We start from the raw sequence: 25542 nt of genomic DNA on the forward strand, positions 1-25542 counted from the left end.
TGTTGGTGATTCTTCACAAAAAATAAAAATGTTATATCTTTATGTTTGAAGCCTGAAATGTGCAAAAGGTTGAAAAGTTCAAGGGGGCCGAATACTTTATAGTATATACTATTTAATTGAGGAAGAAAAGGGGATTTAAGTGACCTTGAGCATGGCATAGTTGTTGGTGCGAGATGGACTAGTCTGAGTTTTTTTTTTTTTTTTTAAACTGCTCATCTACTGGGATTTTCACACACAGTCACCTCTAGGGTTTACAGAGAATGGTCCGAAAAAGAAACCGGCAGTTGTGTGGACGAAAATGCCTTGTTGCTGTCAGAGGAGAATGGGGCAGACTGCTTCGAGATGATAGAAAGGCAACAGTAACTCAAATAATTTGTTACAACCAAGGCATGCAGAATACCATCTCTGAACACACAACACATCAAACCTTGAAGAAGATGGGCTAAAGCAGCAAAGGACCATACCAGGTGCCACTTCTGTCAGCTACAACAGAAAACTAAGGCTACAACTCACACAAGCTCACCAAAATCAAACAATAGAAGATTGGAAAAAACTTTGCCTGGTCTTGATGAGTCTCAATTTCAGCTTCAACATTCAGATGGTCGGGTCAGAATTTGTCATAAACAACATCAAAGCATGGATCCATCCTGCCTTGTATCAATGGTTCAGGCTGGTGGTGGTGTAATGGTGTGGGGGGATATTTTCTTGGCACAATTTGGGCCTCTTAGTACCAATTGAACATAATTTAAATACCAATGCCTACCTGAGTATTGTTGCTGACCATGTCCATCCCTTTATGACTACAGGGTACCCAACTTCTGATGGCTCCTTCCAGCAGGATAATGCTCCATGTCACAAAGCTCCAATCATCTCACCACTGGACATTGAGGTCACTGTCCTCCAATGGCCTCTACAGTCACCAGATCTCAATAGAGCACCTTTAGGATGTGGTGTAATGGGCGATTTGCGTCATGGATGTGCAGCCGACAAATCTGCAGCAACTGCATGATGCTATCATGTCAATATGGACCAAAATCTCTGAGGAATATTTCCAACACCTCGCTGAATCTATGCCATGAAAAATGAAGGCAGTTCTGAAGGCAATAGCGGGTCCAACCCAGTACTAGCAAGGTGCACCTAATAAAATGGTCAGTGAAATATTATATATATATATATATATATATATATATATATATATATATATATATATATATATATATACACACATACACTGTATATCAGGGATATGCAATTAGCGGACCTCCAGCAGTCCCATGATGCATAGCAAGACTCTGACAGCCACAAGCATGACACCCAGAGGCATGATGGGACTTGTAGTTTTGCAACAGCTGGAAGTCCGCTAATTGCAGATCCCTACTGTATATAATCAAAAAAATCTGAATAGTCTGCCATGATCTGCCCTCAATAAAGCCATGCTGCTTCGGGTCCAGCCAGTTGTATATTTTTAAGTGATCGATAATCCTTCTTTTCAGGAGTGATTCCATTAACTTGACTACAGCTGATGTTCAACTCACTGGCTTTTAATTTACATTGTCCACCTTGCTGCCCTTCTTGTGGATAGGAACAATTTTAGTTGTCCGTCAGTCATGGGGAACTTCTCCAGTTAGAAGAGATTGATTAAAAGATCAGTTAATAGTCCAACAACTACTGTATATCTCGAAGTTCTCTTATCCCTTGTACACACGGTCGGAGAATCCGTCGGAATGCGTCTTATCGGACCGTGTCGTCGGATAATCCGACTGTGTGTGGTATGCATCGGACTGATTGCATCCGAATCTCCATCGGACCCAATTTTCCAACATGTTGGAAATATTTTCCGACCAACTGGTTCAATCGGACATACTCCGATCATGTGTAGAGAATTCCGATCGGACAAAGTGCCACGCATGCTCAGATCAAATTCCTACATCAAAGCTATTGACTACTAGCCTGAACGTAGTCCCATCGTAACGAAATTACGTCATCACGTTCTGAATGATCGGATTTTTCGACAACTTAGTCCGACCGTGTGTATGCAACAGTTTCGGACAAGATCCGACGGGCAAAATCCGACGGACAAAATCTGACGGATTTGGTTGGCAGAATGTCCGACCGTGTGTACAGGGGCTTAGAACTCTGGGATAAATACCATCAAGGCCCCTTTGCTTTATTAAGCTTTAACTGAGCTAGTTCCTCTGCTACCTCTATCTCCAGAAATCCTAAAAATGAAATAATTGTTTAAATGGTTTTCTACATCCGGGGTCCCCCTCAACATAAATATTGTGCCCATGTTTTCATTTTAGTGATCCCATTGTATTTTTTCCTTCTACCACTAATGTACCTAAAAAAGGTTTCATCTTTTTTCTTAATAGATTTGGAAATGTCCTCCTCTTTCTGTACTTTGGCAGCCCTAATGATGTGTTTGGTCTCCTTTTGTCTATTTTTATACTCTTCTTCACTGCCAGTTCCACCTCCTTTTTCCTTGAATCTTTCATATTCTGATTTTTTTTTTCCTTTCTTATCCTACTTACATCTTTAGTGAACCATATTGTTTTTTTTTTTTTTTTCTACCTTGTAGTCTTACTAACTTGTGTGACATATAATCTAGTTGCCTCCATCATGTTAGACATTCTGTGCCCAGTGCCCATTGAATATTTACTCCAACTTTTCCTTGATATGAAGGTGGAGGGCAGGAATGATCTTCTGGGAAAAATAATGGAAGCTGGATACTTGAGATTTTATTTTAATACCAATAGTTTCTTTTATTGTAGGATAAAAACAAACAACAAGCAAATCACATACAAGGGTAAATCACATACTAGGATAGTAAGATGCATTCCAAAATATGGCCAACGGCTCTTCAGGAGGTTCTTCCTCAAGAACAACGTGTGCATATCTAATACACCGGCCATAGTTCTTAGTTTAGATTTAGCCAGAAGGTAAAGTACAAGAGCTACTTGTCATTAACCAAAAATAAAGTCGAGAATGAAAACAATAGAAATACCATATTTATCGGCGTATAACACACACTTTTTTCCCCTTAAAATCAGGGGAAAATCGCGGGTACGTGTTATACGCCGATCCTCCTTGATTTCCACACGATTTTTGGGCTCTGGGTGGTTTTCAGCCGCCTTCGGCCCTTCTCGCGGCTTTCGGCCCGAATTCGGCCCTTCTCGGCGGCCGGAAACCGCCGACAAGGGCCGAGATTGGCCGAAAGCAACCGAAAGCCGCCGAGTACGGCCGAGGCGGCTGAAAGCTGCCGCGAACTTCCGGCCACGGCCGAGATACACAGGACATCTCGGTGGCGCCATTTTTAAAAACAAAACCTGACTCACTGAGGGAACAACGATGCACAAGGCTGCAATGACGGACAAACTGCATGACGGACAGGCTGCATGACAAGGCTGCAATGATGGACAGGCTGCATGACAAGGCTGCAATGACGGACAGGCTGCATGACAAGGCTGCAATGACGGACAGGCTGCATGACAAGGCTGCAATGATGGACAGGCTGCATGACAAGGCTGCAATGATGGACAGGCTGCATGACAAGGCTGCAATGATGGACAGGCTGCATGACAAGGCTGCAATGATGGACAGGCTGCATGACAAGGCTGCAATGATGGACAGGCTGCAATGATGGACAGGCTGCATGACAAGGCTGCAATGATGGACAGGCTGCAATGATGGACAGGCTGCATGACAAGGCTGCAATGATGGACAGGCTGCAATGGCAAGGCTGCAAATGATGGACAGGCTGCATGACAAGGCTGCAATGATGGACAGGCTGCATGACAAGGCTGCAATGATGGACAGGCTGCATGACAAGGCTGCAATGATGGACAGGCTGCAATGATGGACAGGCTGCATGACAAGGCTGCAATGATGGAAAGGCTGCAATGATGGACAGGCTGCATGACAAGGCTGCAATGATGGACAGGCTGCAATGATGGACAGGCTGCAATGATGGACAGGCTGCATGACAAGGCTGCAATGATGGAAAGGCTGCAATGACAAGGCTGCAATGACGGACAGGCTGCATGACAAGGCTGCAATGATGGACAGGCTGCATGACAAGGGTGCAATGATGGACAGGCTGCATGACAAGGCTGCAATGATGGACAGGCTGCAATGATGGACAGGCTGCAATGATGGACAGGCTGCAATGATGGACAGGCTGCAATGATGGACAGGCTGCATGACAAGGCTGCAATGATGGACAGGCTGCAATGGCAAGGCTGCAAATGATGGACAGGCTGCATGACAAGGCTGCAATGATGGACAGGCTGCAATGACAAGGCTGCAATGATGGACAGGCTGCATGACAAGGCTGCAATGATGGACAGGCTGCATGACAAGGCTGCAATGATGGACAGGCTGCAATGATGGACAGGCTGCAATGATGGACAGGCTGCATGACAAGGCTGCAATGATGGACAGGCTGCAATGATGGACAGGCTGCATGACAAGGCTGCAATGATGGACAGGCTGCAATGATGGACAGGCTGCAATGATGGACAGGCTGCAATGATGGACAGGCTGCAATGATGGACAGGCTGCATGACAAGGCTGCAATGATGGACAGGCTGCAATGACAAGGCTGCAATGACGGACAGGCTGCATGACAAGGCTGCAATGATGGACAGGCTGCATGACAAGGCTGCAATGATGGACAGGCTGCATGACAAGGCTGCAATGATGGACAGGCTGCAATGATGGACAGGCTGCATGACAAGGCTGCAATGATGGACAGGCTGCAATGATGGACAGGCTGCATGACAAGGCTGCAATGATGGACAGGCTGCAATGACAAGGCTGCAATGATGGACAGGCTGCATGACAAGGCTGCAATGATGGACAGGCTGCATGACAAGGCTGCAATGATGGACAGGCTGCAATGATGGACAGGCTGCAATGATGGACAGGCTGCAATGATGGACAGGCTGCATGACAAGGCTGCAATGATGGACAAGCTGCAATGATGGACAGGCTGCATGACAAGGCTGCAATGATGGACAGGCTGCAATGATGGACAGGCTGCAATGACGGACAGGCTGCATGACAAGGCTTCAATGATGGACAGGCTGCATGACAAGGCTGCAATGATGGACAGGCTGCAATGATGGACAGGCTGCATGACAAGGCTGCAATGATGGACAGGCTGCATGACAAGGCTGCAATGATGGACAGGCTGCATGACAAGGCTGCAATGATGGACAGGCTGCAATGACAAGGCTGCAATGATGGACAGGCTGCATGACAAGGCTGCAATGATGGACAGGCTGCATGACAAGGCTGCAATGATGGACAGGCTGCAATGATGGACAGGCTGCAATGATGGACAGGCTGCAATGATGGACAGGCTGCATGACAAGGCTGCAATGATGGACAAGCTGCAATGATGGACAGGCTGCATGACAAGGCTGCAATGATGGACAGGCTGCAATGACGGACAGGCTGCATGACAAGGCTTCAATGATGGACAGGCTGCAATGACAAGGCTGCAAATGACACTGACAAGGCTTCAGATGGACACTGATAAGGCTGCATTGATGGGCATTTAAATGTAAGTTTTTTTTCCTTAAATTTCCCTCCTAAAAGTTTTTTTTCTTAAAATTCCCTCCTAAACTTGGGGTGCGTGTTTTACGCCGGCGCGTGTTATACACCGACAAATACGGTACATCAAAGAAAAGGAAATACTATGAGAAAAAAAAAAACACTATATATATAAGTTTACCAAAACAATACCTGCAGAATTTCTACTATCTCACAAGGCCATCTGACAGAGGGCAGTATGTACAGTACAGCAGTCTATTACAGCAAGCATCATATGCAGGTGAAAAGTGTGTAGAATAAGATGGAAGGTAGGTAGAAAAGGAGAAACCTTAAAGAGGAAGTAAGCTCTGATGGGTTTTACTTCCGTTTTATTTCCCTTGCAAAAGTAAAGCATAATGGGCTACTATGTAGTAGCCCATTATGTGTCACTTACCTGAAACCGAAGCCTGCTCTGTCCTCACTAGCAGCGAGCGTCCATCTTCACCCATCTTCTTTTCGGCCGGAGTCGCGTCACGTCACTCCCACGCGCTTGTGCACGGGAGCCACCAGTCATGGCATGACCACTTTAAAAATGGCAGGATCTGCCCTTTCTAAAGTGTACATGCGCTGCCGACATCGGCGCAAGGCTTTGTTGTAAATATCTCCTAAACCGTGGAGTTTTAGAGGTTATTTCCAGAAATTATAGGTAAGCCTTAATATAGGCTTACCTGTAGGTAAAAGTGGTTGTACGGGGTGTGCAACCACTTTAAATGTAATATTATTCTCTGAGCTGAGGAAGTAGAAGGGAACTTTAAGGGAAGTATAAATGCATGTAGGACGGTGAATTGCACGGAGTGCACGTGCGATGCCGGTAAGGGAGGTGAAGTTCTGTAGTGAAGATACTGATGTGGTCTTCCATAAAATGACATCTGTGACCTCCATTTTGTTGATAATCACAATTTTTTTTTTTTATCACTGTAGAACACAGGGTTATGGGCAGTTATGATGATGTCACACATTTTTGCAGTAATAATGGCATCTGTTTTCCCATATGTCAGATTGTACGGGCTCAAAGAACACTTACACACAGTCGGAATTTCCGACGGGAAAAGTCCGATCGGATTATGTTGTCGGAAAATCCAACCGTGTGTGGATTCTTTCGGACTTTTTCCGAAATTTCCAACGGAAAAAGTTTGAGCAGGATCTAAAAAAATTTCCGACAACAAAATCCGATCTGACTTTTTCCGATCATGTGTAGAGAATTCCGACGTACAAAATGCCATGCACGCTCATAAAAAATGTGAAGACTAAAGCTATTGGCTACTGGCCTCTACGTAGTCCCCATTGTACGATGTTTACGTCACCTCATACCGAACAATCGGATTTTCTGACAACTTTGTCCGACCGTGTGTATGCAACACAAGTTTTCGGCCAAAATCCATAGTAAAAAAATATTAGATGGATTTTGTGGTCAGAATGTCCGACTAATAGTATATTAGTGACATTGGGGGATGTTTAACTCGGTGGTAGATGTCTTTTCAATAACTTCACAGCGAACAGGAACTTTAGTTTAAGGGCATGGTAGCCGTCTTTTTGTAAAAAGGAACAAAATAAAGTTCGTACATGTACTTGGTTGCCCACAGAGGGGTTCTTCTCCCAAAAACAATACATGAAAAATGCCAAGCCGCCTGGCTCTCTTCAGCAGTACCTCCACCTAGGCTTTACACTTCAGCCCTCTTGGCCATATAACAGGGTTCCCGTACAACTACTGTACCTCTTTTCAGCTTCCTTGCTGCTCAGGCCTTCCACTTCAGGCTCTCATCTGTCTCCTTAGATGCACACAGCTTCAACACACACAGCGTCTATCTAGAAAGCAGCCCCTCACTGCTCTGATCCTCAGACTTGGGTCTCTGGCTTTCTCTAGTGCACACCTGCACTCTCTGGACTCCTGGAGACCTCCTGTCTCTCTGGGTGGAGCCCAGAACCCTAATCCTAACTCTGCTATAAGCCCAGGACCCACCTGCTCAATAAACCAGCCAACTCCTGGCTGTTCCAAAAACCTGGTCCCAGGATTGGAGATTCCATCCCACCAATAACGCTATGCAATCTCCGGGGCTCCATGTCCCAAAGTGGATTTTATAAACTTTGGAGTAAACTAATAAAACAGATTCCTCCACATTAAATACCCCTAAAGCCCCTCAACCTGCCTATATGAGAACCCAGGGTGACAATTACTGGGACAGGGAACTGTACTGTCACTATATATATATATATATATATATATATATATATATATATATATATATATATATATGTATATATATAAATATGTGTATATATATGTATATATATATATATATATATATATATATATATATATATATATATATATGTATATATATATATATATATGTATATATATATATATATATATATATATGTATATATATATATATATATATATACATATATATATATATATATATATATATATATATATATATATATATATATATATATGTATGTATATATATATATATATATATATATATATATATATATATATATATATATATATATATATATATATATATATATATATATATATTTATATATACACATATATATATATATATATATATATATATATATGTGTATATGTATACTGTATACTGTCTATACTATCTATCTATACTGTATACTGTCACAATATATATATATATATATATATATATATATATATATATATATATATATATATATAAAAACAAAACTATATATATAAAAATGTATATAAACCTGAACTATTTCATTTTTTTTCTCTTAACATAATGTATACAAAGCAATTAGTAAAAAAAAAAATCTATAAAATACAAAAAAAGGATACAAATTACAGGAAAACCAAAAATTTTGGTGATTGCAGTTTTCCTGATCACCCAGACAGAGAAAGGGAGGGTGGAGATAGCTTTCTATCTCCCTTCAGTCACATACCGTAATTATTATATATTATAGGATAGGATTGTAGTCATTTGAACACATTATTATTACATATTATTCAACTTACTCTGTGCTGGAATCCATATTGTTCTGATGTATTTTTCTTCATGTACATCCCATGTAGAGCATTGGCCAGAACATACACAGCCCTGTACGCATAGAAAGGTATAGACGAACTAGAACTAAAAAAACTAGAAAGATCTTTTACGCCCGGACAGCTTCTTCTAAATCCTGTAAAGATCTTGTCAAAAAGGACATTTTTCTGTTGGTTTGGAGAATTGCAATGTAACAATAAAATCGAAATATCTTCCAGTATTGGGTCATATAGAAAACTGGAGAAGTTGACCCCGTGAGGATAAATGTTGATGTTTAGGTTATTATTTTGTGGCCATTGAAATACCAAGCTGCAGTTGATTGGTGTATAATTACCTTCATACAGATTACTTAGTTTATTCCATGACGGTGGGAGAATAAATGTGATATGTTCTCTAAACCAGGCTTTATTGGAAAGATAAAAAAAGTATGTTGTGAAAGTTCCACATATTATGACAACTTTAGCTGTTGATTCTTCGATGGTCATCATTCTCCAAACATCTCTTTCAGCATTTAATGAGATATGAATGATATATTCTGTACAGATCTCGTGTTCTCTCAGCATGTTACTCAGTTCTTGGGCCTCCTCATCACCGCTATGATCATATGATGTTATTATTCCAACCCAGTTCCATCCAAAATGCTGCAAAATTTTTATAATAGCTGCATGATGAGCCCGATCATCTGGTGTCATACGGAATAAAGTTGGATAAATGTTTCCATCACTCAGGCGAGGATCAGTAACTTGATGATTGACCTGGATGATATGTTGAGAAATATTTTAATGGGATGTTATTATTCAATGAAAATATGAGAAATGGAATATATAAATGTCACACAAAGATCTCTTAATCATATTTATTTTTTTCCATTCTAATTTGTATCATTGAGAGCTATGACAGCACACAATGCCTACTTACCTTCTCCACCCTCACATCCAACCCTTAACTCATCTACAACAACTGCTCACTCTGGGGATGCTATAAAACAATAAGACCATCGATATATACTGTAATTAATTTACATACAGTACATATATACATAGCACAAACAACTTATCCAATTTGTGCTTCTACAGGTCCAATGCAATGTTCATATAATCATCTTTAAGGCCTCATGCGCGGACGTTTTAAAAAATGAGTACAGACGCCAGGGAAAAGCAGCATTAAAAACACGATTTTATCCGTGTTCTGCATTGAATTCAATACACGTTTATCGGCGATAGCTTTCAGCCACGTTTCTCTGTCTCTATTCAAAATCAATGGTTCCCTATGCGGTCTCTTACGACCTCTCCGCTCTCTTGATAGAGTTGATAGAGTTGCTGACAGTGTAGGAGATTTTTTTTTCCTGTGAATCTTACTACTGTACCAGTAAATTTAGAGACCAAAATGTCAAATCGAAGGTACAGTAGTGAAGAGGCCTACGCGTTTCTGAGCATTTCACTTCACTTACTTCAGATATTCAACCGTTAGCACATATTTTTCATTACCCCAAATTTTCCCTGGGTATGAACATACAGGACTTCAGATGGTGGTTGGATAAGGGGTTATACCGCATTGGACACTTCCTAACACCCAAAGGCCCGCTCTTGCTTACTGATTGCAAAAAGCTACAAATTGCCCACTTCTTAAATTCCCTATGGAAGAACAAATCAGACCCCCCCCCCAGGTTAACAAGGTATGAACAATGGTGTGGCCAAGGGCAGGGGGGGGGGGGGCATTTTGATTATATATCTGTCACTGGCCTCAGATAGTAGTAGTATTAAATGATATTGGGTCTGGGATCAAGAGTAACATTTCCATCTTTGCAGATGACACCAAGCTATGCAGTGGAATAACGTCCTTACAGGATGTCACCAATTTACAAGCCGACCTCAATGCTCTGTCTAATTGGGCGACTATGTGGCAGATGAGGGTTAATGTTGAGAAATGTAAGGTTATGCACTTGGGGGCTAAGAATAGGCATGCATTATACATGCTAGGGGGGGGTACAACTGGGGGAATCCATAGTGGAGAAGGATCTGGGGGTTTTGGTAGATCATAAGCTCAATAATAGCATGCAATGCCAAGCTGCGGTTTCCAAAGCGAGCAAAGTCCTTTCCTGTATTAGGAGAGGTATGTACTCCAGAGAGAGAGACATAATTTTGCCCCTGTTCAAATTATTAGTAAGACCTCATCTGGAATATGCCGTTCAGTTTTGGGCACCAGTTCTTAAAAAGGATATCGGGGAACTGGAGAAAGTGCAGAGAAGGGCAACCAAACTGATAAGAGGCATGGAGGAACTCAGCTATGAGGAAAGATTAGAGGAACTGAATTTATTCTCTCTTGATAAGAGGAGATTAAGGGGGATTTGATAAACATGTACAAATATATAAGGGGCCCATATAGGGAACTTGGTGTCGAGTTATTCACTTTACAGTCAACATTGAGGACAAGGGGACACTCTTTACGTCTAGAGGAGAAGAGATTTCATCTCCACATACGGAAAGGTTTCTTCACAGTAAGAGCTGTGAAAATGTGGAATAGACTCCCTGCAGAGGTGGTTCTGGCCAGCTCAGTAGATTGCTTTAAGAAAGGCCTGGATACTTTCCTAAGTGTACATAATATAACTGGGTACTAAAATTTATAGGTAAAGTTGACCATGGGAAAATCCGATTGCCTCTTGGGGGATCAGGAAGGAATTTTTTCCCCTGCTTTAGCAAATTGGATCATGCTCTGCTGGGGTTTTTTGCCTTCCTCTGGATCAACTGTGGGTATAGAATTGGGTATATGGGCTGGTATATTTATTATATATATATATATATTTTTTTTTTTTTTTGGTTAAACTGGACGGACTTGTGTCTTTTTTTAACCTGACTAACTATGTAACTATGTAACTATGTAAGTACCAAGCTACCCTACATGCACGCATGGGATAATGAAATCCAAGTCAACTGGAATATAGAAACCTGGAATAAAAACGTTTTCCGTGCCTACAGTGGCATACAAAATATTGCTCTTATAGAGGTGAACCTCAAAGTAACTACCAGATGGTACTCTGTCCCAACCAGATTAGCGAAAATGTTTCCATCCACCTCACCCACCTGCTTCAGAGACTGCACAGAAGCAGGATCTATGATCCACATATGGAGGGAATGCCCGAAACTGAGAGGATTTTGGAACAGAATCTTCTATATGATCCACAAGTTAACAGGTTACCAGATCCACAAAACGCTCCACTATAGCCCTGCTCAATGAGCATTTACCCGACACCAATCGAGCTACCAGGGATTTAATCTTCTATAACCTTTTGGGAGCTAAATTGACCATAGCAAGAGCTTGGAAACAACCTAAGGTCCTTTTCTCTGCAGCTAAAAGGAAAATTTCCTGGATAATGGACCAGGAGAAAATGGTGAGCTCCCTGACTGACACGGTAGTTAGGTTTAAATCGACATGGGAACCCTGGGTGACCTATATAGGTATTCTGGGATAGAAAGGTACGCTTTAGAAGATGTGGAGGGCTCATGAAAGATTAGCTGAATTTCTTTCCTTTCTCCTTTTTTCTTCTTCTTCTCTCCTCTTTCTGTTTCCTTTGTGCAAATCTTCTTTGTACTCTCTTGTACTGCACATCAGTGTTTGATCTAACATGCTAAATCTAAGATCAATCTTACATCAGCATTTCTAATGATGCCCTTTTTACATTCAGACTTTGTTCATTGATTTTCTCTGTTAGTATGTATTTATATTTTTATTATTGAGCAAGGGGATACTCACTGCTTGCAGGGCCGTCTTTAAGGCAGGGCAAAAGGGGCAGCTGTCCTGGGCCCTGTCATTGTTGTGGGGCCCAAAGCAGCTGCCTCATACTTGCCAACTATCCCAGTGTACATTCCCTTGTCCCTTGAGGTTTTAGTCCTGTGCTGTGTCCCGATATCTCAGTGTGAAGTGCTGCTACTAACGCTGCCCAGCTCTGACCTATTGTTGTGTACAGACAACTCACCTGTAGACCCTGTGTTTACATGTAAATAACCGGCATTCATATGTAAATAGCAGTGACATGCATATGTAAATAGCTGAGGCCAACGGCATTGATATGTAAATAAGGCAGCATTCATATGTATATCATGCCCCCCTGCAGTGAGGAGATGATGTGCTGTAACCTACAGCAACCAGCGAGCAGTATTACTGTACAGTAATCTCTAGCAGCCAATCAACAAGCAGAAATCATTTGCTGTAACCTCTAGCAACTAATCAGTGAACCTTAAGGAGTGCTATAACCTCTAGCAACCAGTCAGTAAGCAGTAATGATATGCTGTAACCTCTGGTAACCAGTCACAATCGCTGCCTAATCTGATACAGTAAACTGATTTTAAGTCTAGCTGCTATTTATTGTATGTGAAATTGCATGGGGGGCCCTAAGAAAAATTTTGTCCAGGGCCCAATCAATATTAAAGACGGCCCTGATCGCTTGTTACAGATAAACCAAGTGGGTCACCTAACACATGAGAGTTCAGATGAGAAATGTTGATTGCAATGTTCAGTATCACTTGCTCCTCTTTAGGGTCATAGGTGACATGCAGGTACCACCTACAGTTCAAATATGTTAGACTGTATCGCCTACAGTACACTGCTGTAAATGTTTGTGTATGGTGAATTTTGCCTGCTCTGTCTGATATAATGCTCAATAAAAATGTATTGAAAGAAAAAAATTCGGCCCCTCGTAAACCACTTCAACGAACATTTTGCAGCCTTGTTTACTCCCGATAAAGTTATCTGCGTTGATGATGAGTCCCTTATTACATTTTCTGGCCACTTGTCTTTCAAACAGTACATTCCCAGTAAGCATACCAGATACGGGGTCAAGATGTATAATCTGGGTGACAGGGCAACAGGCAATACATATAGTTTTATGGTTTACGAGGGAAGAGATATTCACATAGAGCCGGAGAACTGCCCAGATTACATAGGAAACGCTGGCAAGATTGTGTGCGACTTGGTGTCACCCTTATTCGGAAAGGGGTACCATTATTATGTGGACAATTATTACACGAGCGTGACACATTTTAGTCACTTGTTTGATTATCAGAGTGGCCCATGTGGCACCGTATGACCTAATTGCCGGGGCTTACCCCAGCGGCTTGTAGATTCCCGTCTTAGGCTGGGGGAGAGAGCTTGCTTGCAGTGTAATAATTTGCTCGCTGTGAAGTGGAGGGATAATAAGAATGATTTTATTCTGTCCTCCCACGCAGACACGATGGTCCAAATTTCTACGGTGACTGGTGTTGTGGAGAAACCCCCTCTGTGTCCACGAATACAACCAAGATATGGGAGGGGTGGACCTCAACGACCAGTTGTTGGCGCCGTACCTAATTGCCCGTAAGGCCAGACACTGGTACAAAATAGTGTCTGTTTACTTATTTCAATTGGCTTTGCTGAACGCTCATGTGCTATGGAGAGCTTCAGAACGGACTGGATCCTTCCTTAAGTTCCAGGAAGAGATCATCAGAGCCCTTCTGTTTCCAGGCGGTGCTTCACCTCACCATTCCCAATCCAAATGCAGTAAGCCGGCTGCATGAGAAGCATTTTCCTTATGTCCTCCCGAGTACCCCTACCCAACGAGCCCCCCAAAGAAAATATTTTGTCTGCAGAAAGCGTGGCTATAGGCGTGACACCTGCTATTTTTGTCCCTCCTGTCCTGACAATCCTGGTCTTTGCATTGGTGAATGTTTTGAACACTACCATACATTAGTGGAGTTTTAGCGTAGAGTACAGCACTGCACAGACTAGGACACACGTTCACAGGGTCTTCCAAGATGCCATTGCATTTTGAGAGACCGGAACCTGTAACCGAACCGTTAGACCCTTTTCACACTGAGACGCTTTTCAGGCGCTTTCACGCTAAAAAAAAAACGACTAAAAAGCGCACGAAAACGTATTTTCATTGAAATCAATAAAAGCTTTCACACTGGGGCAGTGCGCTGGCAGGGTGGTGAAAAAACACCCCTCTCCATTGAAATTAATGGAAAGCACTTCAAAAGCGCCTAAAAAAAAACTCTTCAAAAGCACCTGAAAAGCTCTTCAAAAGTGCTCAGTGTTTTACTGGCAGTTTACAAGCACCTCAGTGTGAAAGGGGGCGTACAGTTACAGTTACAAATAAAAGTGTCAAAAACTAAAAAAAAAAGTAAAAAATAAAATAAAAAATATATAAAATAAAACAAACAAAAATAGTTGTTGTTTTATTGTTCTCTCTCTCTCTCTCTATTCTCTCTCTATTGTTCTGCTCTTTTTTACTGTATTCTATGCTTAACTGCAATGTTTTATTGTTATTATATTTTATCATGTCTTCTTTTCAGGTATGTATTTATTTTGTACTTTACTGTTTACTGTGTTTTATTGTTAACCATTTGTTTGTTTTCAGGTGCGCCATTCAGCTGCAGTGCCAATTTATTTATCTTGACAGCAACAGCGTTTGCTCCCACGATACATAAAGCCGCGACCCCAGCGCTGTAGGAAGTGATTTCACCACCACAGTTAAAAAAAAGAGCATATATGCCAAAGCATGGGGGCAGGGGTGGAGGAGCGATTTGGTCCTAACTTTTGGGACGGATTACCCCCATGCTTCAGTATATATATATATATATATATATATATATATATATATATATATATATATATATATTAGGCACAAAATGTTTTCTTTTCTACTATATTTTTTTTGTATTTGCTTTGCAGGTATGGTATGTCTTACTGTTATACTGTAATGTTACTTTGTTTTATTGTTAACCATCATTTGCTTAGCAGGTACACCATTTAGCTACAGTGCAGATTTATTTATCTTGACAGCGTTTGCTCCCACAATACATAAATCAGTGACTCCTGAGCTGTAGGAGGTGATTTCACCACCACAGTTAAAAACCAAATGGTGCATGTTTGCCCATCATTAGAAGTGGGTGGATAAAGGGAGGTATTCTAATGGTGGGCATACCCACCGATCAATCTCTTTTTTTCATTCAGCCCACAGGCTGCATGAAAAAAAAAAGGTTACAATATATGCCCAACAAGGACCAGCAACGCACTGGTATGTTGCTGGACTTTGAGTGGTTATACCAGAATGATGCCTGCGAGTTTAGGTATCATCTTGGTATCATTCTTTTCAGCCAGCAGTCGGCTTTCATGTAAAAGCAATCTTAGTGGCTAATTAGCCTCTAGACTGCTTTTACAAGCAGTGGGAGGGAATGTTCTCCCCCCCCACCATCTTCCATGGTTTTCTTTGTCTCTCCCGTCCCATCAGGGAACCTGGGAATGCAGCCGATGGTTCCACCAGCTGACCATAGAGCTGATCAGAGACCAGAATGGCTCCAATGATCTCTATGGCCTTAGAAACCAGAAGCTACGAGCATTTCATGACTTAGATTTCGCCGGATATAAACAGCGCCATTGGGAAAGCATTTTATCACACCGATCTTGGTGTGGTCAGATGCTTTGAGGGCAGAGGAGAGAGCTAGAGTCTAATAGACCACAATTTTTTTCATTAAAGAGTATCTGTCACTATCTATTGCTATCATAGGGGATATTTACATTCCCTGAACAATAAATATGATAAAAAATAAAAATAAATGAAAGGAACAGTTTAAAAATAAAATAAAAAAGCAAAATAAATAATAAAAAAAGGACCCCTGCTCTCGCAAGCATCGGTCTGGCATCATATGTAAATAGCAATTGCACCATGCATGTGAGATATCACCATGAAGGTCAGATCGAGGGCAGTAATTTTAGCAGTAGACCTGCTCTGTAAATCTAAAGTGGTAACCTGTAAAGGCTTTTAAAAGCTTTCATAAATGTATGTAGTTTGTGGCCGCTGCATGTTTGTGTGCAATTTAAAAGCATGTCGTGTTTGTTATCCATGTACTCGGCCTAAGGTCATCTTTTTTTATTTCATCAAACATAAATTCCTTCATTAATCGATACTTTTTTTGATCGATCAAAATGCTTTTGATCGGTACTCACCTCTCTGCCGGCTTCCGGGTCTTCGGGGAGTTCTGTCAGAGATCTGTTGACGTCACGGACTCCTCCCCCTTCCCCAAGTGCCTCTGTCTGCTAACAAAGGGAAGGGGGGAGGAGTCCGGTGACGTTGAAGTTCTGATTGAACGTAACGCGTATGGGGGAGGAGCTACGCATGACTTCACCCGCTACTGCTTTATGGAACTAACACGATTGTCGGCTTTACATGCTGTGTTTTTATCATCTTTATGTGAGTAGTTTGTGTTTGGGGAAAGAGGGGAGGAAGAGGCAAATTTAAGGGTAATCCCTATAATTATGGCACACATACCCAATGTAAGTATGATATCCAACCTTATTATCCCTCTCCAACAAGGGATCGAGGTCGTCTTGACTCACATTACACCGAACCCCAATATTACAATGCACCCCCGGTCTCCACCTATAATAGGTTTTCTCCACTCAGGGACACATGTGGTTTTGAACCTATGAGAAATAGTTATGGGCCATATCCCCATACACAAAATCAGCGTAATTCAGACACCTATGTTGATCAGGGTTTTCACGAGGGCCTGCACACAACAAAAAAAACTAAAAGTCCAGGCCTAAGAGAGGGTACAGAGGGGGGGGGGAGAATGCAAAGGAGGAAAGAGAAGAAGAGTATAGCAGGACAAGGTGTTTTTAATCTGAGCACTAAATCATTGACCCAGGAGGACATATCGGTCTTGGATAAAGGCCTTAAATATGCGCCCCAAAAAAATTTAACAAATTCAATACTTTCATTGATGTTCATAAGTTTATACGTAAGATTAATATCCAACGGTAGTTAGTATCAAATCATTTTCAAACTAACTACCAAGCTGGGACATCAGGGACTGTCCATTCTGGACTGTCTAACCTGTCCCTTTTCATCCCCCCTGTTCCAGTCGCACCAGCTGTCAAGATCTGGTGCTTAAAGATTTGGCCAAACTTCCGGAGAAATCTATTCGCCGCCAGCCAGTTTTGGACGTGGGACTCAGATCCTTGTGTGACCGGAAGGATCTGGTCATACGTCCGGCTGATAAGGGCGGTGGTATTGTCATCTTAGACAAGAATCAATATGAATTAGAAATGTACAGAATTCTCAGCGAACCCGGTACATATAAAAAATTACCTAACAATCCTACCAGCTTATATAAAAGACAATTGGTTGACCTTATCACTAAGGGTCATGACCTCAACATTTTAAATAAAAAAAAATACTTTTTTGATACCTACAGCTCCACGAATTCCCACCATTTATTACTTACCCAAAATTCACAAGGATCCGGTGAAACCCCCAGGACGACTCATAGTGAGTGGCATGAATTCGGTCACATCACGTATAGGCCGATATATAGACTTTTATTTGCAGCCTCTAGTTAGAAAAAATCCATCATATCTGAAGGACAAGGGTTCCACTATTAGATTATTAGAGAATATTGAGGTACAGGATAATTACATCATAGCCACGGCGAATGTGGCGTCCTTATACACGTGTATACCACATGAGAGGGGCATAGAGGCTGTCCGCCACTTTTTGGGTCATGAAAACACTCTCTGGTGCCCTTTCAATGCGAGTATTTGATTGAACTTCTGGAATTTGCCACTAATGTTAGTTACTTTTGGTTTAATGAACGTTACTATCTCCAACAAAAGGGGGTAGCAATGGGGGCCAAATTTGCTCCAAGCCTTGCAAATCTTTTCATGGCTAAGTGGGAGGAGGATGTCATCTATGCCCAACAGAACCCATCATTGGTTCTTTGGGCTAGATATATAGACGACATCCTCCTCCTATGGAGTGGTACCCCAGATTCTCTTGGAATGTTTTTTGAATTCCTTAACTCTAATGATAGGAGCATTTCCCTGTCATATGAGGCCAGTATGAGTAAGATACGCTTTCTGGATTTAGAAATAGAGATTGTTGATAACCATTTTAGATTTCAAACTTATTTTAAACCTACAGACCATAACGGCTTCATCCCCATAGACAGTTGCCACCATAAATCGTGGCTGAGTTCAGTCCCACGCAGCCAGTTCCTTAGGCTTCGCCAAAACTGTACTGATACAGACACATTCAACACACAGGCCAATATTTTGAGACAGCGATTCCTGGATAAGGGGTATGACAATAAGTCCCTAGACTCTGAAATTCAGAGAGTCACCAATTTGGACAGGAAGTCCCTACTTGTTGTTAAACCTAAACATGCACCTGATGTGAATTTTAAATGGGCCATGTTGACAACATTTTCAACACAACATAAACAGATTAAAACTATTGTCAATGTCAACAGACATTGGGAGGTTCTTAAAAATGACACTCTTCTTGGTACACTATTACCGGAATGAGCTAAGGTAATTTTTAGGGGTGTTCCCTCCCTGCAAAACTGTATATCACCAAATATTCGGAATCCGCCTGTCCGTCCCTCTTTCTTTCATGACTTGATAGGTTATTTTCCGTGCAAGAAATGTGTTGTGTGTCAACACAACACTTCAGGGAGACGCAAGACTTTGGAGTTTACATCAGCAGTAACAAAGAAGAAGTACAAGATTAAACAATTTTGTACTTTTAGTACTAAGTATGTTGTATACCTGATAACCTGCCCCTATGGCAAACAATATGTAGGCCGTACAATCAGGATTAGGAATGAGCTTTGAGTCGAACATGAGTTTGACTCGAACATTGCCTGTTCGCCTGTTCAGCGAACAGTGAACAATTTGGGCTGTTCGCGGCAAATTCAAAAAGCCGGAACACCCTGTACAAGTCTATGGGAGAAATCTAAAGTGCTAATTTTAAAGGCTAATATGCAAATTACTGTCCTAAAAAGTGTTTGGGGACCTGGGTTGTGGGGATGAGGCCCTTGTCCCCATCACAGATCCCCAAAGCAACCTCCCAATGTTGAGGGCATGTGGCCTGGTACGGTTCAGAAAGGGGGGCGCTCTCTCATCCCCCCTCTTTTCCTGCGGCCTGCCAGGTTGCGTGCTCGGATAAAGGGTCTGGTATGGATTCTTAGGGGGACCCCCACGTCAATTTTTTTTCAATTTGACGCGGGGTTCCCCTTAATATCCATACCAGACCTGAAGGGTCTGGTATGGATATTTAGGGGGACCCCACGTCAATTTTTTTTTAAGTTTGACATGGGATTCCCCTTAATATCCATACCAGACCTAAAGGGCCTGGTAATTGAATTTAGGGGAACCCCACGCTTTTTTTTTTATCAATGAATGAATTGTCGGCACCGGTAATACAGAGAACACTCATTAAGTGTTCTCTGTATTACGGGAGCCAACAATTCATTATAGCCGCGAGTGATTTTAAAAGACTTTTTTTTCCCGTAGAAATTACACTTTGTGTAGGGACAGTTCTAAGCATGGGAAACATGCGCCTCTTCACAGGCATACTATAGACACCCCCCAGGTACGAAATTTAAAGGAATATTACACTTTTATTGTTTCACTTTAATCATTATTAAAATCACTGCTCCTGAAAAAACTGCCGTTTTTAAAACTTTTTTTTGCATTGATCCATGTCCCCTGGGGCAGGACCCGGGTCCCCAAACACTTTTTAGGACAGTATCCTGCATATTAGCATTTAAAATTAGCACTTTAGATTTTGAACGTTCGAGTCCCATAGACTTTAATAGGGTTCTAAAGTTCACACGAAGTTTAGGTCTGTTCGCAGGTTCTGGTGCGAACCGAACAGGGGGTGTTCGGCTCATCCTTAATCAGGATGTTTTCGGTGAGAGTTGGTGAACACATTGCTCTCATCAAAAGTAGGGATTCCAAGCACACTGTCCCCAGGCACTATAAAGAGTTTCATAATAGCAATCCAGCTGGCTCACAATTCCTTGCCATAGATAAGTATGTCCCTCCGTGGCGGGGGGGTGCCATGCCTAGAGGCTTTTCTCGTTTAGAGCCATTCTGGATCTATGAGCTCCAGTCCCACTCCCCTTTTCGGAATGAGGAGTGGGACATTAACGTCTTTGTCAATGAATCTTAGGCGCTTATTTTTATAACAATCCATCATCAGTGATTTCATTTTTTACATTTTACTTTGTATCTATAGGTTTAAGTTTACATGTTATCAGATAGCACATAGATTCTGGTGGATATTTACACAGTGGAGCAATTTATACTGCATATATGTTTTTGTTGTGTTTTTTTTTTTTTCACATCTAATGCGAGAATATATGTATTTAATTTCTAATGCCGTGTACACACGAGCAGACTGTATGGCGTACTTAGTCCGTCGAAACACATTTCAGCGGACAATCCGCTCGTGTGTGGGCTTCAGCAGACTTTTTCAGCGTGCAGTCCGGCGTACTAAGAATTTCGTTTTTTTCGAAATTCTGTCCGTCGTACTTTGGTTTCAGCTGACAATACGGTCGTCAGTATGCTAGTTCGACGGACTAAGAATGGCGCATGCCCAGAAAGGATTTACACGGCGGAAGGGTGCTTTGCTGTGTTTTGGACTTCCTATTTCTAGTCCCATCGTACGTGCTGTACACGTCATCGCGCAAGCTTTCGACGGACTGTTTGTGCATCCGTGTGTGGTCAAGTCCGTTCAGTGGAAAGTACGACGGACTGTCCGTCAGATTGTATGACGAACTAAGTATGCCATACAGTCCGCTCGTGTGTACGCGGCATTAGTTTGTACATATGTGACCATTGTGGTAGGTGTTGGGCCACTTTAAGAGAATCCATCTTGGACTGGTGTGTAATGAGATTTTTATTAATGAGTTGTTTTCAATATGTACATCATGGTAGGGCCTCTAAGCCCTTGTACACACGGTCAGAATTCCAATGGAATGTTTCCTATCGGACCGTTTTGTCGGATATTCCGACTGTGTGTGGTCTCCATTGGACTGTTTCCATCAGAATATCCGACGGACCAACTTTTCGAACTTGCCGGTAAAATTTTCAGACAAAATGCTCCGATCGGACATACTCCGATCATGTGTAGCCTACTCCGACAGACAAGGTGCCTCGCTTGCTCAGATCAAATTCCTAGACCAAAGCTATTGGCTACTAGCCTGAACGTAGTCCCGTCGCAACGAAATAACGTCATCACATTATGTACAATCGGATTTTTCGACAACTTTGTCCGACCGTGTGTATGCAACATCACTTCTGGACCTCTTCTGGAATTAATCGTCGGAATTACTCCGACGGATTTGGTTGTCGGAATCTCCGACCATGTGTACAAGGGCTAAGAGAATCTATCTTGCAATTTTGTTCTAAAATACTTGTTATGCAGCTCTTTTAAGAGAATTAATTTATACCTTGCAGTTTTGGATCACAATGGGTGGTCCATTATCATTAATACTGCTAAGTTTAGCTATTTTATTCCAAGTCTAGATTGGAGTCAGCCCACTAATTGAAAGTAGGCGTACCCCTTTATTTTATTTATAATTTTCAATTTTATTAATAAAATTTTAGTTTAGTGAAGTTTAGTATATAGACCCCGATATGGGTACGCCATCGGAATGCAAGCCTGGTTTCTATATTGAGGCTTGGTATAGTGTTGGACTGTTCTTCCTATAGAAACTGAAATTCTCGTTTTCACATCGAGGCTTAGTATGTAGCTTGATGGCCTTTCTCATTGAGACCGGAAGGCGAGTGCCTTCGTGACACACATACGAGATACGAAGGCGTGGAACACATACCGATCGGATTTTACAGAGGTGTGGAACGCATAATGATCGTATGTTCCGGCACATTCCGGATGTAACATGATATTGAGGCGTGGAACGAATGCTGGTCGGCCATTTTGGCGCTACCTGGAAGTAGGCGGCACAATCAAACGGTGACACCACAAGCTGGATTCTCATTAGAGGGGTCTAATACTTCTATAAATGTGAATAAGGCTGCAGTGGATAGACACCCCAGATGAAGTCTACTGAGACGAAACGCATCTGAAGGACTCCGCTGCCACCAAAATTTTTTTTTACAAGCGCTTGAAACACTTTTAAAATGTAAGCGTGTTACTTTTTAATAACATTTTTGTTGTCATATGGAATTACGCTATATGGTCTTCTCTATCCTTTTCCATTTCACCGGTTGAAACTTGACTCCTGTGTGGAGACGGACCTTCTCTAAGCCCTTGTACACACGGTCAGAGAATCCGTCGGAATGTGTCCTATCCGACCCCGTTGTCGGATAATCCGACTGTGTGTGGTATGCATCGGACTGATTCCATCGGAATATCCGTCGGACCCAATTTTCCAACTTGTTGGAAATATTTTCCGACCAACTGGGCCGATCGGACATACTCCGATCATGTGTAGAGAATTTTGATCGGACCAAGTGCCACGCATGCTCAGATCAAATTCCTACATCAAAGCTATTGGCTACTAGCCTGAACGTAGTCCCATCGTAACGAAATTACGTCATCACGTTCTGAATGATCGGATTCTTCGACAACTTAGGCCGCGTACACACGGGCGGACTGTCTGTCCAACTTAGTCCGCTGAACAGTGTTTCAGCGGACAATCCGCTCGTGTGTGGGCTTCAGCGGACTTTTTCAGCGCACAGTCTGACGAACAAAGTCTTACGGAATTTCCGTAAGACAGTCCGTTCAAACTTGGTTTTGTCCGTCCAAACTTGGTTTCAGCGGACAGTCCGCTCGTGTGTAGGCAAGTTGGACGGACTAAGTATAGCGCATGCTCAGAAAGGATTTACACGGCCGAAGGTTGCATTGCAGTGTATAGGACGTCGTTTTTCTAGTCCCGTCGTACGTGCTGTAGACGTCATCACGCACGCTTTCAGCGGACTGTCTGCTCATCGTGTGTGGTCAAGTCCGTTCATGCAAATTTTGAACGGACTGTTTGTCGGATTGTCTGACGAACTTAGTTGGGCAGACAGTCCGCCCGTGTGTACGCGGCCTAAGTCCGACCGTGTGTATGCAACAGTTTCGTACAAGATCCGACGGACAAAATGGTTGTCGAAATCTCCGACCGTGTGTACAGGGGTTAAAAGGTTTGGGGACGCAGTTCCAGAAATCGCATCCTATGTAGTCAGCTGACACTTCTAAGCTCTATTGACTCACAGAACGTAGGTTCTTTTGGGTCTGAGCTATCTGGTAAGCTCCCATCTTTATAGGTGGTGGTACTGTCACATTAGTGATTGCGTGTCAGCATATATTGCTTGGTGTCCCGAGGAATGCCCAAATCAAACCACGTGGCATTTTTGCATGTTGGACTTTTGGACTGTGCAAGTTCACTACTCGCCTATCCCAGGTTTATATATGTGAGATGTTAATGTCTGCACCGGTTACATTCTTTGTATCTTTTAAATTTGATACAATTTTTTTTTTTGCACTGGCCACATTTTTTTGTATCTTTTAATTTGATATTACATTATTTTTTGTATCTTTTATATTTGATACCACTCTAGTATAGGTCACTAGTTTTATCATATAAATATTTCTTTGCACTTTTGCAAGTTAGGTGGTCTTGGCACTTTCCAGCCAGACTATCATATTTAGAGCTACACTTTATATACCAATTTACTTCTAGAAACAAATTTATCTGTTTGTTGTGTTTTGTTAGCTGCTCCACTTCATCTATTTGAATTTTTTTCAGGCAGCGCAGTGCTCCTCGGATTGTATATTTTGTGTTTGAACACAAAAATTAAATCTTATACTTAAGTGGTGAGCACTTAGATCTTTTCTTTCTACCCATGACCCGGCGTCCTTGCTGAGATCTAAGGAGACCAGGGGCGGATCCAGGGGGGGGCAACGGGTCAATTGCCCCCTTTGAGGATACCGGCAGCTGATACCAGCACGGCCGGTTCCGCGGGTCCAATCGTGGCCGGTTCTGCGGGTACCTGCGGGCCGGTTCTGCGGGTCCAATCGCGGCCGGTTCCGCGGGTACCTGCGCGGCCGGTTCCGCGGGTACCTGCGCGGCCGGTTCCGCGGGTACCCGCGCTGAGTGGACGGGTGAGGGGGGGCAGCTGGGCGGCTTAGGAGGGCTGCTGGCCAATCAGGAAGCCAGCAGGCAGGGGAGCAGGGAGATGACATCATCTCTCACTGCCCTGCATCCCTCCAGTTCCGCCCTCACTGTGTAGGAAGCTGTGTGCAGCAGAGAGATTGCATCATCTCTCTGCTGCCTATCTTCACTCTGGGACCCAACAAAAGACCACCTTAGCAGAAAAGTGACACAGTAGGTGACAATCCGCAATGTGTGGCAGGCTACGTGGCAAGTGGCAATCCGCAATGTGTGGCAGACTACGTGGCAAGTGGCAATCCGCAATGTGTGGCAGGTGACGTGGCAAGTGACAATCCGCAATGTGTGGCAGGTGACGTGGCAAGTGACAATCCGCAATGTGGGGCAGGTGACGTGGCAAGTGACATTCCGCAATGTGTGGCAGACTACGTGGCAAGTGGCAATCCACAATGTGTGGCAGACTACGTGGCAAGTGGCAATCCGCAATGTGTGGCAGGTGACGTGGCAAGTGACAATCCGCAATGTGTGGCAGGTGACGTGGCAAGTGACAATCCGCAATGTGTGGCAGGCTACGTGGCAAGTGGCAATCCGCAATGTGTGGCAGGCTACGTGGCAAGTGACAATCCGCAATGTGTGGCAGGTGACGTGGCAAGTGGCAATCCGCAATGTGTGGCAGGTGACGTGGCAAGTGACAATCCCCAATGTGTGGCAGGTGACGTGGCAAGTGGCAATCCGCAATGTGGGTCAGGCAACGTGGCAAGTGACAATCCGCAATGTGTGGCAGGTGACGTGGGAAGTGGCAATCCGCAATGTGTGGCAGGCTACGTGGCAATCCGCATCTAGTGGCAGGTGACGTGGCAAGTGACAATCCGCAATGTGTGGCAGGTGACGTGGCAAGTGACAATCCGCAATGTGTGGCAGGCTACGTGGCAAGTGACAATCCGCAATGTGTGGCAGGTGACGTGGCAAGTAACAATCCG

At 42.8% G+C, this 25542-nt stretch overlaps 1 pseudogene; it reads right to left on the reverse strand.

The window, feature by feature from the left end:
- LOC143986461 (vomeronasal type-2 receptor 116-like) overlaps positions 1-25542 on the reverse strand; it is a 92508-nt pseudogene that overhangs the window by 43383 nt on the left and 23583 nt on the right.

Source organism: Lithobates pipiens, unplaced genomic scaffold, assembly GCF_037356315.1.
Source record: "Lithobates pipiens isolate NorthernLeopardFrog02 unplaced genomic scaffold, aLitPip1_a1.2 Scaffold_160, whole genome shotgun sequence".
Classification (NCBI taxonomy): domain Eukaryota; kingdom Metazoa; phylum Chordata; class Amphibia; order Anura; family Ranidae; genus Lithobates; species Lithobates pipiens.